The 24,265-nt window shown below is 39.9% G+C and overlaps 1 protein-coding gene across 3 annotated transcripts in view; it reads right to left on the bottom strand.

Annotated features, from left to right (window-relative positions):
- Window positions 1-24,265, bottom strand: part of RELN (reelin) — a 511,932-nt gene that overhangs the window by 444,862 nt on the left and 42,805 nt on the right. The window lies entirely within an intron of this gene.

The following is a 24,265-nucleotide window of genomic DNA, read 5'->3' as shown; positions in this document are numbered from 1 at the left end:
TGGGAAACAATCTTACAGCGGCTGGGAGAAGAACAATAAGATACACTGTATTTCTTATTGTGCATCCACATTTCATAGATGAATCCCCCTGAAGTTTTTCAACAAAAGCAGACTAATTTGCATGAAGACAGATAGCCTTTTTTCCTTCTGAGAACAAAAAAGGAAGACCACGGCATGCCTTAAGGTTCAGAACAAAGTCTGCAAGAGGACTCCAAATGGTTTCCTAACCAGAAAATCAGGATGTTCCTGGGAAAAAAGGGTCACACACAATGGATCTGTATGCCACTCAGGTCTGGCATCTAAAAATTTTATCTTGCTCACCACCCTAAAATAATGATTAAAATTTCTGCCTTGACATAATATTTTCTCCTGCATTGGTTTGATAAGATTAAGATGATGCCATTTATAGGAAGCAGCCGGGAAAAGGTAATATTATTTTGGTAGTGCACAGTACAAGGCTATCATCGTGCTTGGTGGCAGCAAGAGAATGGCCAGATTCACATTAAGTGTGATGAGCATGTTTAAATTAAACTCCAGGAAATCCAGAGACTGGAGCTGAAGGGGCTCAAGCGCCCATATTAGAAAGCAACTAACAAGACTCATAGATCAACAGAACAGCCTGACATCACGCTACCCCCACAACGGCATTGGGTATTGGAACAAATCACCTTCACATCCTTTAATAATAGCTAATATTTTGACTGCTAGCACGTAAACCACTCAGCTGGGCACTGAAATAAGTAGTTAACATGTATTATCTCATTATCAAAACATTTCTATAAAAGGGGTACTATCATTATTCCCGGGGCACAAATGAGGAATTTGTGGCACAGAGCAATTTAGAACCTTGTTCAGGACCATCGGATATCATCCAAACACGTTTGATGCTGATTCTCCTGTTTTCTCTCCGCCTGCACACCACTCCCTCCCCCACTCCTGATCCCACAGAAGCCAAATGATGTAGCCAAACCCTTGTTTAATACACTATTTCCCAGATTAATCACATGCAGGAGGAGTACTTCAAGAAAAGGAGAGTAAAAGCTACAGGACTCAGTGTCACTGATATTAGAGAGGAAGAGGGCTAAGGGTAGCCAGGAGGTGACCCCTATGCCATGGTGGATGGAGCCCTAGGCTGGGTATGGGATTCAGGTAACAGGTACTTATCTGCCACTATTTTTCTCAAGAAAAAGCACTTCATCGCTTCGAGTCTCAGTTTCCTCATTTATGGAATCACACCCTCATCATCAGCCCCGTTTTGGCTGCCCCAGATTCCCACAGTTGGTTCTATTGCTGTCTCCAACCTTTGGTTCAGTGAGTGACCTTGGCCAAGGTAAATAGTGCTTAAACAGCTTCTGTGTCCCCATCCAGTGGAGTTCAGAATTAAATTGCTTTCTTTTACATCAACTATACTAGCCACTCATGTCTTAGATCGTCCTTCCCAGCAAATCAGACCCAACCTACAGTTCTCACTGTGGACCTATGGGACCCTGCTTTTACCCTCTTCCTCTCCATCCACTCCACTCCAGAATAGACAGCAGCAATTCTGTATTAAATGCACAGATACAGCCCCTGTGGACTCCTCCACTCCTTCATGCTTCTACTCTGGTTCTTATTTCCAAGATACTACAAAAATCTAAGAGTTTAATGAGTTAGGAAGTGAGGCAAGCCTGAATCTGAATCTCACCTCTCTCTACTTCCGATCAATGTGTGACCTTGGCTCAGATTCCTGAAATTTACAAAAAGAGGAATACTATCCAATTTACTATAAGAATGAAAAGAAATATATCTACAATCTATCTAAGAAAGTATCATGCATATAGTAGCTCATCAGTGAAATTCAGCTCCCTTTCCCTGCCCTCTTTCAGACCTTGAAGCTCTGCCTTGCTCTTCCTTCCGCAGAGCTGGAGTACTACAGAGAACTCATGACATCTGCTGAAGACACAGCCGATCACTGAACGGCCCACGTCGGAGTCCAGCTTCCTGCTGGGATGGTCTATTACCCTCTCAGGCGCCACTTCATTTCCACCCACAATCTACAACATGTCTCAGCTGTAACCCCAGCAGGCTCCAGATAAGTGGCATCCCCAGCTAGCTACTAATACGCCTTCTCTTCCAAAAGATACTTTGCTGAGTGTTGACTTAAAGCAGAGGGTAAACACTCTTGGAGAAAGGGCTAAAAAAGATGAGGACCACATGTGACAGCCCTTGGCCTTCCCTAACTGCCCCAGCTATTCGGCTCTGCTCTCAAACAATGATGCATCCCTCAGTCTACCATGACGACTGATAAATTCAACTTGATGGCTTATACATATCTGGTGATATTTCAATATCTTAGACATGTGCACTTAGGAAGCTGCCTGCATGGCCTGGGACTCATTTGGGGGTATTGAGCACAACCAACATCTGCTGTGCCCCTTAGATGTCCACCTGGGCTGTCCATCCCTTACCAGGCCTCCCCTCTCATCTGCTGCTAAGTGCCTCTCCAGACCCAAAGGATGATGCAAATTCTGATCTTAATGCCTCCATACAGCGCAGTGCCTACTTCAGATCAATTCTTTTCTTTACATAGATTCTTGGGTGCTGAAACAGCAAGGTGTAGTGAAAACATCCCAGAAATAAAAGGATTGGAATGTATCACCAGCAATATGTGGAAGGTCAGATCAGGTGAGATTTTCTCCTGCTTGGTTCTATTTCTAGTTGTAGTGAGACGAATATCGATTGTTTGGTAAACTCATGGCTAGGTGGACATATCATTTCTTTTTAAACAATTTTTTTTAAGATTTTATTTATTTCTTTGGCAGAGACAGATCACAAGTAGGCAGAGAGGCAGGCAGAGAGAGAGGAGGAAGCAGGCTCCCTGCCAAACAGAAAGCCTGATGCGGGGCTCGATCCCAGACCCCGAGATCATGACCTGAGCCGAAGGCAGAGGCTTTAACCCACTGAGCCACCCCGGCGCCCCCATATCATTTCTAAACATTGAGTGTCTTAGAAAACAAAATTGAATACTGTAAAAAAGACTTCTTACCCTTAGAATGTCCTGGCTTTAAAAGGCCTCCATAAACTGACTATTCTCACATTTCTGTCTCCTGTCCTGATCTCTACCAACCCTCTTTGTACATACTCCAGATATATATCAAGATACTGCTCAACATCCTCACTTGGACATTCAAGAGATGTCTCAGTGTCAATGTGACCAAAACTGAATGCCCACATCGCCCCCTCCAAAACTGCTTCTTCTACAGCCTTCACAAGATCAGTGGTTGGCAGCACTGTCCGTCCTGCTGTGTCACCTAGGGAATTACCTTCTCCCATATACTGCATCTAATCCATCAGTAAATCCTATCAGCCCTACCTTCAGAACCTGACCACATACTACTTTGTTCTAAGATTCCATCATTTCTTACATGGATTATGGTATTAGACTTTGATGTGGTATTCCTGGTTCTACCCACCTCTCTCTAGAGTCTATTCTCAGTATGAATCAGAGAAATTCTTTAGAACATTCAATGGATCATGTCACTCCTCTACTTACAACTTCTTCATAAAGTCAGTGTCAAAGTCTTCACAATGGCCTACAGAGTCCTCCGTGACCTGTCTCCATTCCCTCTTACCTCATCTCCTTCTGCTTCCTCCTGGCTCACCGGACTCCAGACATACTAGCCTCCTTGTTGTTGCTCAGACATGCCCAGTCTTCGCACCCGTACCTTCCTCTGTCTTGCACTCCCCTCCTTCAAATTATCAAAGTAATTATCACCTTCTAACATATTGTAATCATATATTTACTCACAATGTTTTTTGTTTATTATGTTTATTGTCATTCTTATTCTGCAGAATGTGAACACGATCAAGGTAGAGATCTTAAGTGTTTTGTTCAGTGGTATATCCCAAGCATCTGGAACAATTCCTGACACTCTTGGGTGTTCAATAAATATTTACTGGAATACATATTAATGAATAACTCATTCATACGAAAATGACAGAAGGTTGTCTTATCTTCAACTTGTTTTCAGAGGAAAAGGATGTTGTGAATGATAACTTTGTATGTCAGTTGAATCCCATTTGGAAAAGCCATGTGGAAAAAAAAGAAAAGAAAAGTTGGCTATTATATATTTAAAATGTTTTCCAGAATGCAAAATGATTGATCCAGAGATCAAGAGACCAATATAAGACATTTGTGGGAGAAATTTATGTTTCACACAAATCAACTAAACAAAGAGTTCCCTATTAGAAATTAATTGAGAGGCATCTGGGTGGCTGTCATTGGGCATCTGCCTTCAGCTCAGGTCATGAGCCCAGGGTCCTGGGATCGAGCCCCACATTGGGCTCCCTGCTCGGAGGGAAGCCTCCTTCTCCCTCTCCCACTCGCCCTGCTTGTGTTCCTTCTCTCTCTGTCTCTCTCTCTCTCTCTCATTCTCTGTCAAATAAATAAAATAAAATAAATTTTTTTTAAAAAGATACTAACTGAATATAATCTATTTCTCTGTTTGCTAGAGTCAGGAATTCATTTTTGAGGGAAAAAATGATTATTTGCCTTTGAAAAACTGCTGTCTTTACAAGCATTTCTTCTTCTTCTTTAAACATGTGCAATGCATAATCCATATGTGAACTGAAAATCGCTCTCTTTCTTTCAGAAAGAAGATCTGTTGCCCAGACTCTTATGGGTTATGAGACAGAGCTTTCCGATCTCTGGCTTCCCTTTTACTCAAGAAGACAACGGGTCTAGCTTCTGCATTCAAAAAACATCTGACACAGTTTAGACTCCCTGACAGCTTGCAGGAAACTTTAGAATGTCTGCAGCCTACATGCTTTTCCTGACGAGAGCACCAGCAGCAAACACAGGAACAGTGTGAGCAAGATGCTGAAAACTTTATGCCGGGGCACTCCGACTTTGAAACTATGGCAGGAATACACATCCCTCTGTCCTTTGCTTTCCCTTTCATCAGATGTTTCCATTTATCTCTAAGTGCAGCCTCTGGTTAGTCTGTCAGGGTTTCTTAAACAAACAAAACCCCCACAGAAACAAGTAACTGTTTCAGGCATCCAGGCTGCTCTGGCTCACTGTCCCTCACCTGAGTGATTCTGTAACATCAGTCACTGTCAGTTTCTGTTTTCACACTTAATAATTACCTTACCCTCTGATATCTTCCTGATTCCTTTCACCCAAGCTCCATCTGACCCCCAATGTGCACTAGTTCTTCCCCTTCCTATGTGCCCTGACTTGACTTTCGTTCCTCTGATCCCACTGGGACTCACCCTTCAAGCACTATCTGACCTTCCCCAGTCTCAGCTCATCAATTACATCTACACACTGCTGCCAGCCAAGCAATTGAAATAATCTTCTTGAAAGCAGAAGAGTGATCTCTGATAAATTGTTTTAAAGTTTACTATATACAAGTTCCAACGTGGCTCATGATAGGAAAAAACCTGGAGCTCACATTGCTGAATGTAAAGTTATATGAATATGTACATGAACTAGAAGGAAAATTTACAACTTTCGTATTGTTTTAAGTTTCTGATTCAGAATGTAATTGCCCCGCTATATAATTTAAAGTGTTGCAAAGCTAATGTCATTTAAAAAATGTTTCCTTTAAAAAATATTTTATGAAACTACCTTTGCATAAGTAGAAGTTTTCGTTAAAAGATATAAATTTGGGCACATTGGGATAGGGGGAAATTGTACAGAGTTTTTGGATTTGGACTACATTTAAGATGAACAACTATTAGGACCACCTATATCTAGCTGATATCTAACTAGCCCAGTTAATATGCAAACCCTTCTTTCTCTTTCCAAGATTACGAGCCATGTGCTCCAATACTAAGAAGATGGGAAACAACATTTAGCAAGTATCAACTCACTTGAAAAGAAATTTATTATGTAATGAGAATAATTGCTGAATCTATGTGCTAGTCTTTAAAATTTTACTGTGATGGTCTTTTAAATTTTCTTTCAGAAAAATATCCTATTAAAAAGGGAAAGGAAGAAGTTTATTATAAACACACTTACTACAAATGCACTTAAAATGAGCAAACTAATCAAACAATAAAAGGGACTAGAAAGTACATAATACATTCAGACTTAAGGCAATATATATGGAAATATATGCATATTGCTATATATGTATGTGTGTGTATAGATACAGATATACATAAAACCTTCTATGAGCCAAGAACTGTGTTAGAAGTAAAATTTGGATTTTACTAGCTAGTAAGGAAAAAAAGATATTTTGAACTAGTTGCCTATTGGCAAAATGCTTACAAACTCTACCTGACATCCTATCAATTCTGGCTATTTTATAAAAATTGAAATATATCACCACCATATGACAGGACCTGCCACTCATCCATTTGAGACATCAAAGATTAATATCAAATACTCAAATATTTCTATGACTTTAAAAAGGTAAGTTTCTACTTAAACGTGTCCATCTGCCATATCATCTACTTTTCACGGTTTCACTAATGTTTATGATAAATTTATAAAACCCTCCCCCAGGAGACTTTATTTCTTTAGAGTCAACTTTTATGTCTTTTATATTTCTGCATTAAAATGTTCTACAGAGGGGGGCCTGGGTGGTTCAGCTGGTTAAGCCACTCCCTGCCTTGGGCTCAGGTCATGATCCCAGGGTTCTGGGATCAGGCCCCACATCAGGCTCCTAGCTGAGCCAGGAGCCTCCTTCTCCCGGGCCTGCAGTTCTCCCTGCTTGCGCTTGCTTCCTCTCTCTTTGTCAAATAAATAAATAAAAATATATAATAAAATGTTCTGCAGAGAACTAGCTACTCTAACTGTAAAGGGGGAAAAAAATCAGTATGAACAGTACAGATTGCAGGTAGAATTTTGAACCTACTAGTATATTTTAGAGGAAAAAGAAAGCATGTATATGATTACCGATAATCAGAAAGCAAATGTGTCTTTATCAGATCACATCAATCCTTTGTTCAACAAATATCTTTAGCTTCCTATTGTCCATAGAGTAAAATCCTGTCTTCGGTGTGATTTCAAAGACCTTAAGGTTTGGCCATAACCATTCTCTCCCGTCAAGTTTCCCTCTTTCAGTGAAAACATCCTTTGACCCAATTGAACTAGAACATTACTTCCCTGTCTCTTCTTTCCTTAAAGGGAGTCCTCACCTAAAATGACTTCCCGGTTTCCTTTGGTTAAAGTCCTCCCCATTCTTCAGGCACAGACCCCAACACCATCTTTCTCACAAAGTCTCTTCTGATCTCCTGGGGAAACCCCCTGTCCCCCCCAGTGACCCGGCCACTCTCAGAAACTGTGGAACACAGAATTTTTCTCCACCTTCCAGAGCTTGGCTCGGAAGAGGAGCTCAGTCAGAATTTACTGAATTCAACCCTACAGAAGCGCTTGTGAACATAAAATAACATTAAAATAAAATCTAATCTAATAAAACGGAGAACATAGGGTAACCAATGAAAATAAAATTGTGATATCCAGCATCCCTTCCACACAGAAAAAAGAACCAGTGTTATTCAGCGAGCTGTATGAAAATGCAGGTTTCTCCTGAAAGGGCACAAAAACTAAAAATCTATGTGGTATTTTATTATGATACTCAAAAATCAGAAATGTCTGAGAAAATTTTGGTGCGATTTTACATCTAACGATATTAGTGTCTCTTTCACCCATGTGTGCTTTGTGTGTGGATGTATACACACACATTTTATGGACATACCAAATTAATCTTCCAGTGATTTTGTCACTAAGACACCTTCTGCCTTATCCTCACTCTGAAGTTACTCTGCCATTTCCTCAAATAAGAAATAAGAAGGGATCAAAAGGCTGAGGAGGATGTGCATATCGCTCCCACATCTGTGTTAAATTGGCAATGAGCTCAGCTCCGGGGGTCTATGAATATGGATTGCTGGGCTGTGACAGCAGAATGAAAACATGATGTAGCGACACAATTCAATTCTTATCAGTGGCTCAGAGAGTACCTCTGTCTTGAAATGACTAATTACAGAGTCAGTTATTATCTATTAGAGCTTCTATTAACTGTTCCCAACAAGACCCTAATACCATTCTTGCAGAAAATCACTGTAAGATGAAAGTCTGGGAGAAAATAAATTTCGACGTTTAATGCTGTTGCATTTCATCCTAAAGCTTCTGGCCTACAAATGCTCTACGGGCCATTAAATTTTGATCACTTCAAGCATATTCCATTATGACTTTATAGAAAAGACCTTTAATATGTGCAGAAAAGAAACATATTATACAATACACGGACTGATGTTACCATCTTTTTCAAGATGACAAACATCAGACGACAGCAAATTGTAAAAAAATTGCAAAAATGTTGAAATTAAGTAGCAGTGATCATGCAGCAATGGCAGAGTTTCTATTTCTTATTTTTATATATTTTGAAAAGGAAAAACACCAGAACTAATATTGTCAATATTAAAAAAATGTTGCCACATTTTGCCTTATGAGCAGAAACTTGTTTGCCTTTTGAATACAGAACATATTAAATAGCCTGAGGAACAAACATATTACTCTAAAAATGAAATAAACTGAGTTTATTTGCTGCAAAATTTCATCAACACAGAGTGTTCAACTACTGGCTCCTCTTCAGTTAAAGTGCCCCTAGCTCTGGGTACCAAATAGAGACCATCTAAAAATACATTATAATTTAATTCAAAACCTCTATGACCATGATCCCTGAACTACTTCTCATTACATACATTAATTCCATTATGACATGATTTTATGTAGCTTTCAAATAGGAAGCCAGCCATTTCAATAATAACATTCCCAAACCAACAACCGCTGAGGGAAAAAACATTATCCCAGTAAATATTTAAAAGGAATGACTGGAGGTCAAGATTCTCTGAGGAAGGACATGAATGCCTAGTAGTAAACTGAATAAAGGATCCTAAAAAATTAGACCAGAAGCAAAGGGACGCCAGTGAGTCTTTTGTGAAGGGAAGAGTGAGGTCACACATGCCCTACCCACGTATTCCAACAACTACCCAGAACACTGGGCGGCAAGTGGCGTATGAGAGGAGGAAGAAATGGAAACCATGCTCCTCAAGAGGGATGGACTGGATGAAACACAGCAGCCTGTGTCTCCTGGAGGTCCTCAGAGGATGGCAAGGGCTTCACCTCCTCTTGGAAGGCAGTGGCGTTGCGGTGCCCCCAGGTGCCCCTGTACCCCAAGCCCCAGCCAGGTACATGGGCATCATGTCCCGGGAGCATGCCCAGCAGGCGTTTAACCTGATGTCTGCTGCAACAGTCGTCATCACTGCCCTTTATTATTGGTATTATTACTCCTCTTTTTCATTTTATATGGATTTCTCCTGTTCCTTGGGGGACAAAGGAGGCGGAAAGAATGGCCTCCAGGGAGGGCTAAATGCGGTGTGATGGAGGAAAAGGCTGATGATCAAAATAATAAGGTCAAAGAGCTCTGGATGAGCCCACCTCGGAGAGCAGGGGGAGAACACCCTGGCGAACACTCTTCCACCTTTGTCTGCCCCGAAAGGAGAGGAAACCCAGCGCAAGATCTGGGAATTGTGACAGGTACAGGAGGCTGATTGCAGGCAAAATTTAATGATGGACTAACGCATTTTCTGGAGTCTGTAAAAATGCTCTTTGTTGGCTGGAAGACGAATCCAGCATCTCCGTGGAAGCCTCTTACGATGCATTTATTATAGATTCAGAGATTCAGATGAACCACACATAGTCTCGAAGTTTTCACTTCCAGCAGCACCAGTCATAAAAGGAGAGCCACTGAGATTTTTTTCCTCCTTTAAATTCAACTTAGGAGATAAAATGGGTGCAGTCAAATGTGCTCATGAATTTATCATTTTAAAATCAAGCCCTTTGGAAGGAAGTTTAAATGACAGCTTTTGGTGAATGTGAAGTAAATCTGTTTATCCCTCCACATTGCCTTTCTGTTCTTTACTCCCTAGGGCTGTCTGTCTGTCTCTTTTACACACACACACACACACACACACACGCAGCTACATACCCACCACAGGCACACCCTCAGCATTTCTGAACACACTAACCTGTAGGGTAAAATCTCACGTAACTTAATCAGGCATCCTGCCCTAAGACTTAGAAACGTATGTCAGAATAGGCACCTGACATGAGATCTTGAACGTTTCTGAAACCTCCTTAAGACTGTCCAATCTATGCCAAACACAGATTTCTTAACCAGTCATCTTAAATATAAAAAAAAGAAAAACCGAACTCTACAACTCTCCAAGGTACTAGTACCAATTGCAGTTATAGTAATGATGTTTTTAACTTCCACTCTTGACTTTCATAATTAAATCTGATTTTTTTAAATGCCTACAAATAATGATAAAATTATTTAGTTCCTAGAACCAAAAATACTTATTTTCCTTTATAAATTACATGCGATTGTAATTTAGAGAACTGCAGACAAGAGTTACTGGTATTTGTGACTTATCTCCGACCTTATTTTTCATATGCTACTTTCATATGAGGCTGGATGATACGCATACATGAAAATTTCATATTGTTGGTCCTGCACTTGATAAATTATTAAAGTGATGTGAATGAATGTGGTGTTCAGGTTTTCAGCAATTTTTATATCCTTTTGTTCTTTTTTAAAGAAAAGACTACCTTGTCTGTAAATCACAACTTTTTAAAATTTAAGCAAAGATCAGCCTTCAAAGAAAGCATTTTTAGATTTCTTATCCCTAACCTTCTCAAAGGAGTCCCAAGAATATTTTCTTTGATACAAGGATGTTAATTAAGTTTTTCTAGAATGAGAAAAATACACCTAGTAGTTCTCATAAGCATATATACAGGTAAATATATTACAGCACAGCCTCATAAAGAAAAAAATGCACGTATAATTTTTTCCATATAATCAGATTTTAAAGACTTTACACAATCAAAAAGGCCTCTAACAGTTTTGTTTATATTATACTCTCTTGATTTTTTTTTCTTTTTAACATGACGTGCCCCCCAATTCCTACAAAATGCAGTTTTGACTGGGGTTAACTAAGGAAAAGTTGAACTCACATAACAAACCACAGGATGACTCCTCATAGTGCCCCAAATTGTTCAAGACATAAATACATGCTCTATCTGTAGTTTTATTTGGTTTGATGATATATCACTACAAATTTCCAGAATATTTCCATATTTGTAACAACTGTATACTTGTTCAAGAACATGCCCAAGGGTGACATTCCTGGTACTCATGTGTACGTCATATATTTCTGTTATGGGACAGAGATATGCATTATACATATTACATATATTATATATTATATATCTCTGTTATGTTTGTAAACTGACTAAATCAACGTTATTAATAATTGATAGAGGGGCGCCTGGGTGGCTCAGCGGGTTAAAGCCTCTGCCTTCGGCTCAGGTCATAATCCCAGGCTCCTGGTTTGGAGCCCTGCATCAGGTTCTCTGCTCAGAGGGAAGCCTGCTTCCCTCCCCCCTCTCTGCCTGCCTCTCTGCCTACTTGTGATCACTGTCAAATAAATAAATAAAATCTTAAAAAAAAATAATTGATAGAAATCCTAATAGACAGTTACATTGACTATAACTGTAAAAATACTACAATTTTTTAAAACTGTTTTTTCAATAGTATTCTCATTTGGCATCTCTGTATGTTCATTTAAATACACTTAATTATAAGCAACTGTGCTAAAATCAAAGAATTCATTTAAATACATACTGAGTCAATTAGACATATGGCATACATATGAGTAAACTAAAATTCTCACTTACTTTATGGTCAGATCTAATGTTTGTGTGCGTGTGTGTATCTTGCTCAACTCATTCATCCACCGAGCAAATTAGCAAGTGTTACTATTTGATACTGGTGACATAATGGGAACCATCTGCATGTTTACAAAAATAACATTTGAGTAGTTGTTCCTGTCCCTTTTCAGAAGAAACTTTGTTCCATATTTCAAAATTCAATTCATAAAATCTGAAATTGCTAACACTAAAATTCACAAAATAATGTTTAATAAATGATGTGTCAGAAATTTTCAGGGACAGGCAGAGCTAATTGCTCTTGGGATAAGTTATTACTAAATGCTCTTCCAAAATCTCTAGATAAGAATAATCACTAAATAAGAATATAACTTAGATGATATTTACATTGATCAATGGCATCTGATATCTATTGGATAAATTATTAAAAAGGAATAAATGCACTACTAATTAATAGAACATCAAGTTGTAATTACATATATTTCTCCTATATGTAAAACGGAAAATGCCACACTTCATATTTTACAACACAGCATTTAGTAACGTGACTCTTAAAATCCTTCTTAAAATAGAAAAATGTCTTGCAGTTTAATACGAATTTGCATTTTCAATACAACTGTAAGACAATTTTTCCAAGGACACAGATAAATAAAAACTGTATGAATATTTATCAGGAAATGTCTTGAGACTTGGAATTTTAGTAAAAAAATTAACTGATTAGGTAAAAATTTTTCAAATGAAAGCAGTTTGCAAAGGACTAAACAAATTTTGCACCTGTGCTATTCCTTATTTGCTGGTATAGGATTTCTAAGTAAATTTTAATCTAGTCTTAGCACCTACTTGTTTTTGCTGTTTTTATCTTATTTTATTTTATTGATTGATTGATTTTTAAGTTTTTTTATTTATTTGACAGAGAGAGAGGGAATACAAGCAAGGGGAGTGGGAGAAGGAGAAACAGACTCCCCACTGAGCAGAAAGCCCCAAGTGGGACTCGATCCCAGGACACTGGGATCGTGACCTGAGCTGAAGGCAGACACTTAACGACTGAGCCACCCAGGCACCCATTTCTGTTTTTTGTTTTTTGGTTTTTTTTTTAGAAAATTCAACTAAATTCTTAAGTCGAATACTTGCCATAGGAAACCAGAATTGGATGAAAGGCAAACTTGTGTACAGACACATTTTTATAAACTTGTACATTTTGTTTGCAAGTACTTGTAATCCCTATTGAAATGGCTATTTAAGAATTTCAAATAGAATTTGAAATGTCTGTTACAATATTTATTCAACACAGAGAGAGTCATACTCTACAAGTGCTAACTGAAATTATTACTTTAAATCAAATAATGAGTGTATGGCGGAACTATTAGCCAAACTAATTTCTCCCACAGATTATTTTACTTTTTCAACTAGAAATTTCAATCACCTGAGAAGATTATTAAGACTCAGATCCCTAGGTCTCCCCCTCCCTCTATCCCTCCCCTGGGGATCCTGATTCTGTAGGAATGGGATAAAGATCAGGAATCGCATGTTTAACAGCATTCACCCTGGGTAAATTTTGTGTAGGTGGTCCTGGGATAGACCAATTACAGTGATATGAAATGCTCCAGATTGATACCTCATGGGAAATAGAATTTCCAATGAAGGCTATCCATGGGACTAAAAATTATAATTGAATTGAGTTGAAGCTACATTAGGAATTCCACTACAGTAAAAAGCCACTTTGCCTTTTATTATACTGCAGGTTCCTCCTAGTGCAAATGATGTTTAACAAGATGAGGATATAATGGGACACCTGTTCTTAGGAGACCTCATGCGTGCCAGCACATTTTCTGTCACTGATGAGGACAGAAACAAATCCAGAATGAGGAGAAGCAGCCAAGCTTGCAGTGGATTTGGGGAGCATCCACTCGAGAGCCATGTCAGGGCCTGTGGTGACATTTTTGGCAAACAAAGACCACTATATGTCCTGACCGCGAATTAACAATAAAGGGAAGAAGGTGACTAGTTTCTGAACTTGAGGTATGCCTTTAAAGAACATTCACCCTAAGTGACATAGGTTATGAATTCAATATCAAAAAGAAGGAAGAGGAGGAGGTGGAGGAGGAGGAGAAGGGGAGGAGGAAGGGGGAAGGGGGGGAGGAGGAGAGTTAAGTTAAATTAGCATAGCGTATCTTGTTATAGAGAACCATTTCTGGATGCTCTGGAACACCTCTCTTTTCTGCTTACTAGTAGAGGTCATCAGAATTTCTAGAATTGACTAATAAAGCAATGTCAAGTTAAATGGGCTGTGGCTGCTGGAATCTTTATCATCCGAAGTAGTTGTATTACTCTGCTACCTATGGGACAGAGAAAGTGGCTCAGTAACCCTGTGGGTATGTTTTTCACAGCAGGGGTGGAGTGTCTAGGACCTCATTACCTTCCATCTACCGCAAGCTTCTCCTCTTCACCCAAGTACTCACATTCTACATTTTTCATTTGGAAAGAGCTTCTTGGTAGTAGAATTTGAATTAGAATCAGGTGAGCACAGTTAAAGTCCCTCATGACTCCTCTATCTCATTTTCCTGCCAGATATGAGAAAATCATCTCCCATGTCTGCCATCTGGCTGGCTGGTTTGTTGTTGATTTGCACAGGATAGCATACTTCTGCCTCTTTCCTGATCCAAAAGTTCTCCTTCTATTTGGCACTACTCTCCTCTGTTTCACACACACTCTCAGAAGTGGACCCTGAGGCAGGGTAGAGGGAACATCAGCACAGAAGTGAACAAAGTGACAGAGGGACGGGAGGGCATCCAACAGAAAGTACAATATGAAACAGGTTATTACAGTGGGCAACTGAAACGTAATCCTGTGGGAAACTTCAGGAAACAGTGTCAAACACTTGCCCAAATTATCCCCCAGAGGATGAAGGGAGCTGGTGTATCTATACACTGGTTCCCATCATGCACTGGTGAGAGATGCTCCTTGGGCGGGGAGCGGATATTCCTGCCCGGAGTGCACAGTCCTCTGGCTCTGAGATGTAGATACTGGGGTTAGAGGCATGCTGGAGCACAATGAAGTGGCAACGCTCAAGGTTATGGGCACTGGTGTGCAGCTAAATGTGTAACAGCCGCCTCTCTGGACCAAAAGGCCCTGGTGTTTTCTAATACCACAAACTCCCACCATCCGTGATTTCAAGGCACCTGCTGCTAACTCACTGAGCACTGAATGGGGAAGAGAACCAAGGCATGTATTTTTATTACTCGACCATTGGATATTTTTCCCCAGAGATAAATAATAGTAAGATATAGTATAGTAATAGTAATAATAGTAAGATATAGTATAATAGTAAGATATAGTATAACAGTTGGGAAGTGATGAGTTTTCACTGCATTACTCTTGTTTTAACATCATTTACTTATGGGTAACTTTACAAATCACTGTGTTTAACAACCAACAAACAAAATTCCTGAAAATTTAACAAATGGCATGTGTGAGTTGATTAGATATGGAGACGGGAGGCACTAAAGTATCTGTCGCAATGTCTGTTCTTTTTGAACAAAATATACCCTTTCCATTCTATATACTAACCACATGTTTTATTCTACCTGTGGGGCAATGAGGAGAATTGTTTAAAAGTCCAAGTGGCCTGGGAACTAGCTGGAGACGGGTCCTCCTGCTAGGAGGAGAGGTTGTACCCAAGCTCAGCTTCCTATAGAACTGGGGAGAGCTTCCTGCCCCACACCGGGGGCCACAATACTCCATGGGCACTAGGGGTTCCCAAGGCTGGGCAGGGACTTCCCAGAAAACTCTGATTTCTGACTGCCTGGCCTGAAAGCAGACTGATTATTCCTCCACTTCCAAGACTGCTTCCTTTCACCTACTCTATAAAAAGGGAGAACACGTGGGGAAAGGAGGGCCCCTCCACGGAAACCTACACCAAGTGTTCCACAGCACCCTGGTCTCTGCCCACTTCTCCCTGGCAAAAGGAGAGAAGGGATAAATCTCCTATTTGTAGCTGCTTGTCTTTTAAGCTCTCCCAACAATGCCTACTTATTAATCCACACCACAACATGGTAGAACTTGTCCCAAACTCTTTCAAGGTGGCGACCCACCTTGTAGGATACCTCCAAAGCCCAATAATAGCTAGGAAATAAATTAATGTCTTGTATCAAAATTTCATGTTCACTGTGTATATCTTCTCCTCTGTGGTTCTTTCCACTTCACACCTTGTATCCTCTATAAAATCTCTCCTTTGGGTTTTTTGTTTTGTTTTGTTTTTCAGATTTATGTAGGCATCTCTTTCCCACTTCCTCATATTCAGCGAGAATCACATGCCTGTTAAACACATTATTTCTTGTCTTCATGAGACACAGTTTATCCTCTGCCAGGAGCCCATTATTCTCATAGCTTAAGCCAGAGGCAGAAACCCAAATTCTGCTTTTCAATACTTCTCTATGTAGCCAGATGATCATATCCTATATTCCCCTTTCGCTTCCAAATATGGCTTCCAAAGACAGTCCAGCTTCCCAGCCTCAGAACCACCACTTCCAAGGGCAGACATGGAAGGTCCACGAAATCTCTGTGTCCATCAAGCACCTAGAACAAGACTATATTGTGCTCCCACATTGACGGACATCAGTAGCTCTTCTGTTGCTAGGCAACCATGCTGACCAGCGGCACGTGAGCTCCTATTAGTCCAACTGGTGGTGGTGGCCGCACTTAACGCAGTGGCTCTGGGGTCAGAATGGCTGGCAACAGCAGGGGAGTAGATGTCACTAACTTGGGACTCCCATTCTGCTGTAGACATAAAAGGAGCTCCGGATGGTGAGGATAAGAATGTTTGGTTCCTCTGTTCCTGCAGAGAATCACAAGCTGGGAGAATCACAATCTCCCAGAATCTATACTGGGAGAGATTACAAATATATTAGCATTTTAACCTCTATACTTACTAACCCCTGAATGTATAACAATGATTGGCTGAAATACAGAGCTACACACATCTCCAATCACAGCGTCCACACAAGAGAAAAGCCATCAGCATGACTTGCTTATTGCTCCGGCACAAAAGAGTGATTGGTAAATGTTTGGTTATAAGTGAATCAAATTTCTCTGCATCCTAAGCATTTATGCTAAAAGTCTTTGTAGTTTTCCTAATTCCTGGGTTTTCAGTTACTGTCCTTAGTCTGGAACCTGCTTTTGAAAGCAGATAACATGTACATAACAAATTAAATAAATATATGAAAATGTCTGGTACAAACGGGCACTGAATAGATAATTAATCCATTAATTGGAAGTCAGAAAACCTGGTCTCTAAACCCTGCTCATATTAACTTTACCAGGAGATGTGTTCTTAAAAATAAGATTAGAGAGACTGTAAAAACTGGGCACCTGTATGCCAATTATGGCTGTGGGTATCATTAGGACAGCAGTGTCTGGATAAATTTGAACTCGACGCTTTTAGGTGGGGCCAAACTCTCTACTTTCCATAGCCACCATCACTTCCTACTCTACTGTCTCGCCCGAGATAACTTCACGTAGGTTCTGCTGGCCCTCGAAGGCATTTGAGTTGGAGAATCTAAAGACTGTCTAATCTCTAAGGTCCCCTCCAACTGTAAAAGTCATCTATGTCTGCATTGTATATGAAGTAGATACTAGAAATAATAGGAGAGAACAGGATTTGGTTGATATCAAAATCCAGAGCAAAGAATGAACAAAGGTAGGGGATAACGTGGGTGGCTTAGTGAGTTGAGTATCCGGCTCTTAGTTCAGGCTCAGGTTATGATCTCACGGTCCTGGGAAAGAGCCCCCAGTCAGGCTCCAGTCTTGGTATGGACTCTGTCTAGGATTCCCTCTCTCCCTCTGCCACTCCAGCCCTGCTCACTCTCTCTCTCTCTCAAAACGAATAAATAAAATTGTTTTTTAAAAAAAAGAATAAATAATACATAATGCTCAAAGTTAACATCCAGATAATTGGAGTGCAGAGAATATTCTGGGAAATTTATTTCCATAAGAGAAAAGAAAAGCTTAATGCTTATAACATCTGGAGATCAGAATTTTAACACAGGGATTAAAACACACATGTTAAAATGGCCTCATCCTAATGGGCTCAGAACTGGAGGTTATTTGCCCATATTACACAACACACAGTACAATCTGCCAGTCTTGGCAGCCTCTGCTCAGTAACCAGGCTCAGGACAGAACCAGAGGCAAATGGAGATACATTCAGCAACAAGAAACAGACCCCCCACCTCATCCCCATTGACCCTCACCTTTGTGAATGACTTCTTTCTTCTTTTATTAAAATTCCACTGCCTTCATGCAAAAGCTACTTTAAAAAACACCAGTTCCTGAAATATTTAAAGATTCCTAAATTTAAAAATTCCTAATATGTCTCCCCAATATGGTAACAAAAAATCAACTATATCTTTAAAGCCTGAAAAACAACCTATGTCTCCATGTACTGAGCAGCCAACTATAAAGCCTTTGATATGTATCATTTTAATTTCAATTTTACTTACAATCCTCCTTAAATTTCAGGAACGAACATAGATTTTTCTCCAAAAGAGTTGTTTTCTCTAAAACAGCATGCTTTGAAAAAGTGATCATAAAGGGTAAACTTATTTCATCACTTTCCCAAAATTTTAATGAAAATTCTCTTTCGGAGCGCCTGGGTCGCTCAGATGGTTAAGCGTCTGCCGCAGGCTCAGGTCATGATCCCAGGGTCCTGGGATCGAACCCCGCATCAGGCCCCCTGCTTGGCAGAGAGCCTGGTTCGCCCTTTCCCTCTGCTACTCCCCCTGCTTCTGCTCCCTCACGCTGTCAAATAAATAAATAAAATCGTCAAAAAAAAATTTTCTTTTAACTTTCATCAGCTTTTATATCCCAAATAATTTTTTTAAATGAGTAAGGTGTAATTTTATATATTTTACTTTCTACATGCAAGAAACAGAAAAATAAAATAACTGCCCCAAAAACATATGAAAGCATATTAATTTCACTAATAATCAAGGGAAACCCAAGCAGTGGTCAGATATCAATTTCTAGCTGTCGAAAAGGAAAGTTACACATGTGTGAGTGTGAGCGTGCTCTCATACACACACATGCAGGCACACGCGCACACACACAGAAAACACAGTACTGTGTTTTGGCTACTCATAAATTCTGATGGATTGGCATAGTCATCCTTGGGGGAAATTTGTCAAGATGTATCAAGAGCCTTAAGACAGTCATGCACTTTGATCTAGTAATTACACATCTAAAAGTGTATCCTAAAAAAAACTAATAAAAAATGCAGCCAGAGATTTCTGTTCAATGCTACAATCTACCACAAGACTACAACAATGAAAAACCGAAACAGCCTAAATGTCTAAGATACAAAAAACAGTTACATAAATTATTGTATATCCACTTGAAGGTCTATCACACAGCCCTTAAAAAGCTCACTTCTTGAGGAATATGTACTAACATGGGAAAGATGCAGCAATAAAATGTTAGGTGGAAAAAGCAGGATGGCAAACTCCAGGCAACATCTATGTTATTCGTATCTTTCTGTATGCATGATATACATCCATAAAAGATTCGTTAAAGGTTGATTTATTCTGGTTTATACAAACACCCAGTTAAAAAATGGAAATTAAAAAAAAATTTTTTTAAATGGAAATTTAAAAAAAGATTTTATTTTTTTTAAGATTTTATTTATTTATTTGACAGAGAGATCCCAAGTAGGCAGAGAAGCAGACAGAGAGAGGGGGAAGCAGGCTCCCTACTGAGCAGAGAGCCTGATGTGGGGCTTGATCCCAGGACCCTGGGATCATGACTCGAGCCAAAGGCACAGGCTTAACCCACTGAGCCACCCAGGCGCCCCCCCGCCCCCCCCCAAAAGATTTTAATATCTAGTAAGTATCTTGGTAATTTTTAGGCGTTGGAGGAAGGCCTACCTAAAAAGCAAAAAGGAGTATTTAGAAAGCAAAAAGGAGCCACAGGAATTAAATGAGATAGTTTCCATGAAGTTTTCAGAATACTGCCATCCACACATGGTGTAAGTTCAAAACTGTTGGATTCATTATAAATCCTTTAAAATCACCATTGAACAGAATTTGAATTCTTACTCAGAAGGAGGTTATTTATTGAAAGCAATCACTAAAAACAGATTTGGAGAGGATACTGTGCTACTGAATCGGTTCCTGCCCCAGAGTCCCACGTTACCAGCCACGGCTCTCATTCCCACACTCACCTCCTGATGGGACCCTCCCCCCTCTCCTTCCTCATCGCACCTCACAAAGGTGCGATGGACTAGCCTGACGCATCAGCCCTCCACTGATCCCTGGTAAGACAGCCAAATCTGAAACCTTAAGGATAACCAGATCGTTTAAGTTTGTCTCCAGATGCAATGAAATCACTTACTTTGTTGGGAAGTGGCTGGATGGTAGGTACTGGATTCAGAGATCTCTAAAACCAAAAATTTCCATAGCTGAGTTTATTAATGAAGTAATCTTACAGGGTATCAGCTGTGGGTAATATTTCCTTCCTTTAAGTTGTTTTTTTTTTTTTACATTATGTAACCTTTGAAGGACATTTTGGATTCACTCCTAGCCTAGAAACTACACTGCTAAATTAATAATAACCTCTTTTTCTAAAGGTCAAGTATGATGGAAGTTAGTTTTACTCAATAAATATTCAAAGCCCAAATCTTCCTCTCTGGATGCTATCACTCCCTTGGTCACCCTTCCCTTCCTTTCCATCCTCATACTATCAAACTATCAAACTACCCTCTCAGAAGAGATAAGACTTTCTAACTGTCACCATGGGAGAGTTATCACACAGCTGAAAAAGAGAAAGACATGCTGAAATTTCTATTACATTTACTGAGACCATCAATCCCAGACCTCCTGTGCTTCCTCTAAATGGTGGCTCAAACATTTTTAGACAAATTGGAACTTATTAAGATAAATACACATTGTCAAGATTGTCAAAGGGCAGCAAAGAATTCAAGCTGTTTCTTCCCTTTTAAAGGAGATTAGTTTGTTCCTCCTTTAGTCAAACTCATAAGTAAAACCTCCATCTAGAGCTAACTGATTTCTTCTCTTGCCTGGATTGCCTTTCTATTCTGTTTTTATTTTATCTTATTGGTAACTTTTAGTCTCAATCTCCAGCTATACCTAACCAGAAGAAAATTATTTTTCACTTACTAAAACTAAATTAAATTTTTCTAATTATAAATGTAATGCCTACTCATTCCAAAATTTTGAAAAAAATTTTAATGTTTAAAAAAATCATAAGATCACTTGAAATACCATATCCAGAACTCACTACTATCAATATTTTGTTTCATGCATACATTTAAAGTCATAACATTTAACCAAAGAACATTTGTCCATTACTTCTCTGATAATCAAAGAGTTCCTAACTTTTTAAAGCTAAAAAGGTGAGATTAAAGCTATGAGCCAGTTGGTACTGCTACCAGACTGTGTCAAAGATCCATAAAACACTAGGTCACTGGGACAAAGACAGTTTCCCAGGCAGGAGTATCTCTTTAAATAAAGCTGATAGGTGCACTTCACAATTAAAACAACAATAACAACATATATATATATATATATATATATATATATATATATATAAAATTAAAACAACAATAACAACATATATATTTATATATATAAATGTATAAGTAAAAATATATAGTATTTGGCTTAAGTATCAGCTAAGGCTTAAAATACAATTTGAATTACTATATTTAATTTACATATTCTAATATACATCTATTCTTAAAAAAAACAAAAACTAGATTTTTTTCCATAGTACTTATTAAGGGATGCATTTCTTAACCCAGTGATTCTCAAAATGTGGCCTACAGAATACAGCCTACATGGGAATCATCTAGGGGAGTTGGTAGGAACGCAGATGTTCAACCCTTACCAAAGATCTAAGAAAACAGAATTTCTTTTTTTTTTTTTTTAAGATTTTATTTATTTGTCAGAGACAAAGGGAGAGAGAGCGAGCGAGCACAGGCAGACAGAGAGGCAGGCAGAGGCAGAGGGAGAAGCAGGCTCCCTGCCGAGCAAGGAGCCTGATGTGGGACTTGATCCCAGGACCTTGGGATCATGACCTGAGCCGAAGGCAGCTGCTTAACCAACTGAGCCACCCAGGCGTCCCGAAAACAGAATTTCTAAGGGCCAAGTGGGAGTGGCAGGGAGGGAGACCTGGAGAATCTGCATGTTTTAGGTATTTCAAGTAATTCTAAAAGCCCTAAAATTAAAGAACCACTGCTTTGTTTTTGAATTAATTGAAATGGCAACCGTTATTGTTTTTAGAATCAAAACTCCAAAAACCATGTTTACATTTTTTGGTGTTGCTGTACAGAATTGGCTAGTAATAACTGCACACCTAATACAGATTTATGAGAATGACTTTCTCCCAAATTGAATAAAATCAACAATATGCAAAGAGATAAAAAGAATCATACCATTGCAATCCTAATTTTCCCTTTTCCAAAGAGAAAATTTTCTCCCTTGCAAGAGAGAAGGAAGACTTTAACTAACTTGGTCATGATGAAAGTTAGAGATAACTGGGGTACAGATCACAACTTGGATTAAAATTGTGAAAGTGGCCCTAATCCAGAAACACATTTTAATCCTGACCATTAATCCTGACCAATAACCATGCAAAGCTCTGTGCATAGGATTTAATGAATTTAGCACCATGATGTTTAGTGGCTTACCAACGGAAATTTAATGAGACTTTCTTGAGGTTACACTCTAGATCATTTCTGAAGATTAACTGTACCAGCCAGAGAACCAAGTGCTATGTGAGCTAACAAAATTAAATGTCCTTAAAAGCCCCTTTCAGAAGTGATAAATTAGTAATTACCTGTTTCCCACCATTTCTAGAGATAACAATTTCCCTCAAATTTAGAATCCTTTCTGGATGGCACAATAAGGTTGGACCTGGTCAGACTAGTTGAAGGTTTCAGTACCACAGCCTAGCCAAGACCAGACCCCTGGGGATTTGATGGCTGTCGTGCAGTTTGGGATTAAGCAGGTGTCAGAACTGTTCGAATGGACCAACTGCCTCCAGAAACGTGAGACCCTCTTAGCCACAGAAGACTGGAGACGAAACCATTATAAGTTAAACCAGAGACCCTGTAATTTTGATACAGACAGTACTAGAAATTCTTATTGGTAAATTAATTAATAATCCTCAATAATAACTCCGATCTTTCTGCTGAGAATTACAGGAGTGTGGTGGACAGTGGGTAGACAGTGACTAGGATTCTTGGGCCAGATTTATGGCTTCAAGGAGTACAGAAGTGCTGGGAAGAGAAAGCTCTGACACTGGGTTCTCTCCCCGGGATAAATACTGCATGGGGCGCCTTGGTAGCCCAGTCAGTTGACTGGGGGACTTCAGATTTCTGATCAGGTCATGATCCCAGCGCTGGGCGAGGAGCCTGCTTAAAGCTGTCTCTTCCGCCCCTCCCCCATCCCTTCATCCACACGCATACATGTGCATGCGCTCACTCTAAAATAAAAGAAAATACTACAGTTGTCATCTGCCAAGGGGTGGCAGGGTAAGACCTGGAAGTCGACAAACACCCAAGTCCAATTTCAAGTCAGAGCGATTTCGGTCAGGAACTCATACAGTTTTTGGGTTACACTGTGACCGTCAAGGGGCCTTCTGAATTCTCACTGGCGGTGGCACTAAGCAGGGCTGAGAAGAAAAAGGAGCGCACTTTAGTGCCTATCTTGCAAGGGGGGACTTTAGGAAGCCAGATGTGATACAGCTAATCCTCCACCTCTTGAAGATGAATCCTGGCAAAGCTCTCAGGTCGGATCTGTAGTTTCTCAGGTAGTGGTCTGACTTGGCTTCCACCGCGGCAAGGCGAGCCATAAGCAAGGAGCCTCACTCCTCAGGTTGGCAGGCTCCCATGTGAGTGAACAAACACCGAAGGTGCCAGCACTGTCTGAGCTCTGGGTGTTGGCAACCGCCCTGTGCCTGCTTCAGTCTGGGATACTAGGACCCTCTAACTTCTCTCCTAAAGCCACTGAAGGGACAGTCCTCCATGGCTGTTCCGAGGAGTCAAAATTCTCAGCCCTCGATATTTTCCTTAAAAACATACGGATCCCCTTGTACCTCCACTTGGCATTGTCTCCAATGCACCCCCAAAACAGAATTACAAGAATTAGCATAACTGTTGAGCACCGTCACGGAAAGAGATGACAAGCTGCAAACAGCAATCTCTGAACTGCACGGTCAAATATGAAGAACTCCCAGGGTGATCGGGGAGCTCTCAAAAGACCGACCGGGCAAACATACAGCAACATTGACTGATGTGAGAAAGTTCTTCCCACACCTCCACCCCTGCCAAAGAAAGCCTGACATGTTATCAGTCTTGATCACGAGTCCTCAGCCTCCATTATTACAAACCGAGATGACGCAATGAGTTGTAGCCTTCTGACAGTTTCCAACGGCAAATCCTAACCTACAGAGGAAAGCCATTCTCATCTCTAATAACATTTTGGACTGCAAGTTTGATCCAGTTTACTCCTCTCCCAAAGACATGTGGCC

The sequence above is a fragment of the Neovison vison genome, chromosome 4, assembly GCF_020171115.1.
Source record: "Neovison vison isolate M4711 chromosome 4, ASM_NN_V1, whole genome shotgun sequence".
Classification (NCBI taxonomy): domain Eukaryota; kingdom Metazoa; phylum Chordata; class Mammalia; order Carnivora; family Mustelidae; genus Neogale; species Neogale vison.
Note: the sequence above shows the minus strand (reverse complement) of the source record. Positions and strands in the feature narration are given on the sequence as shown.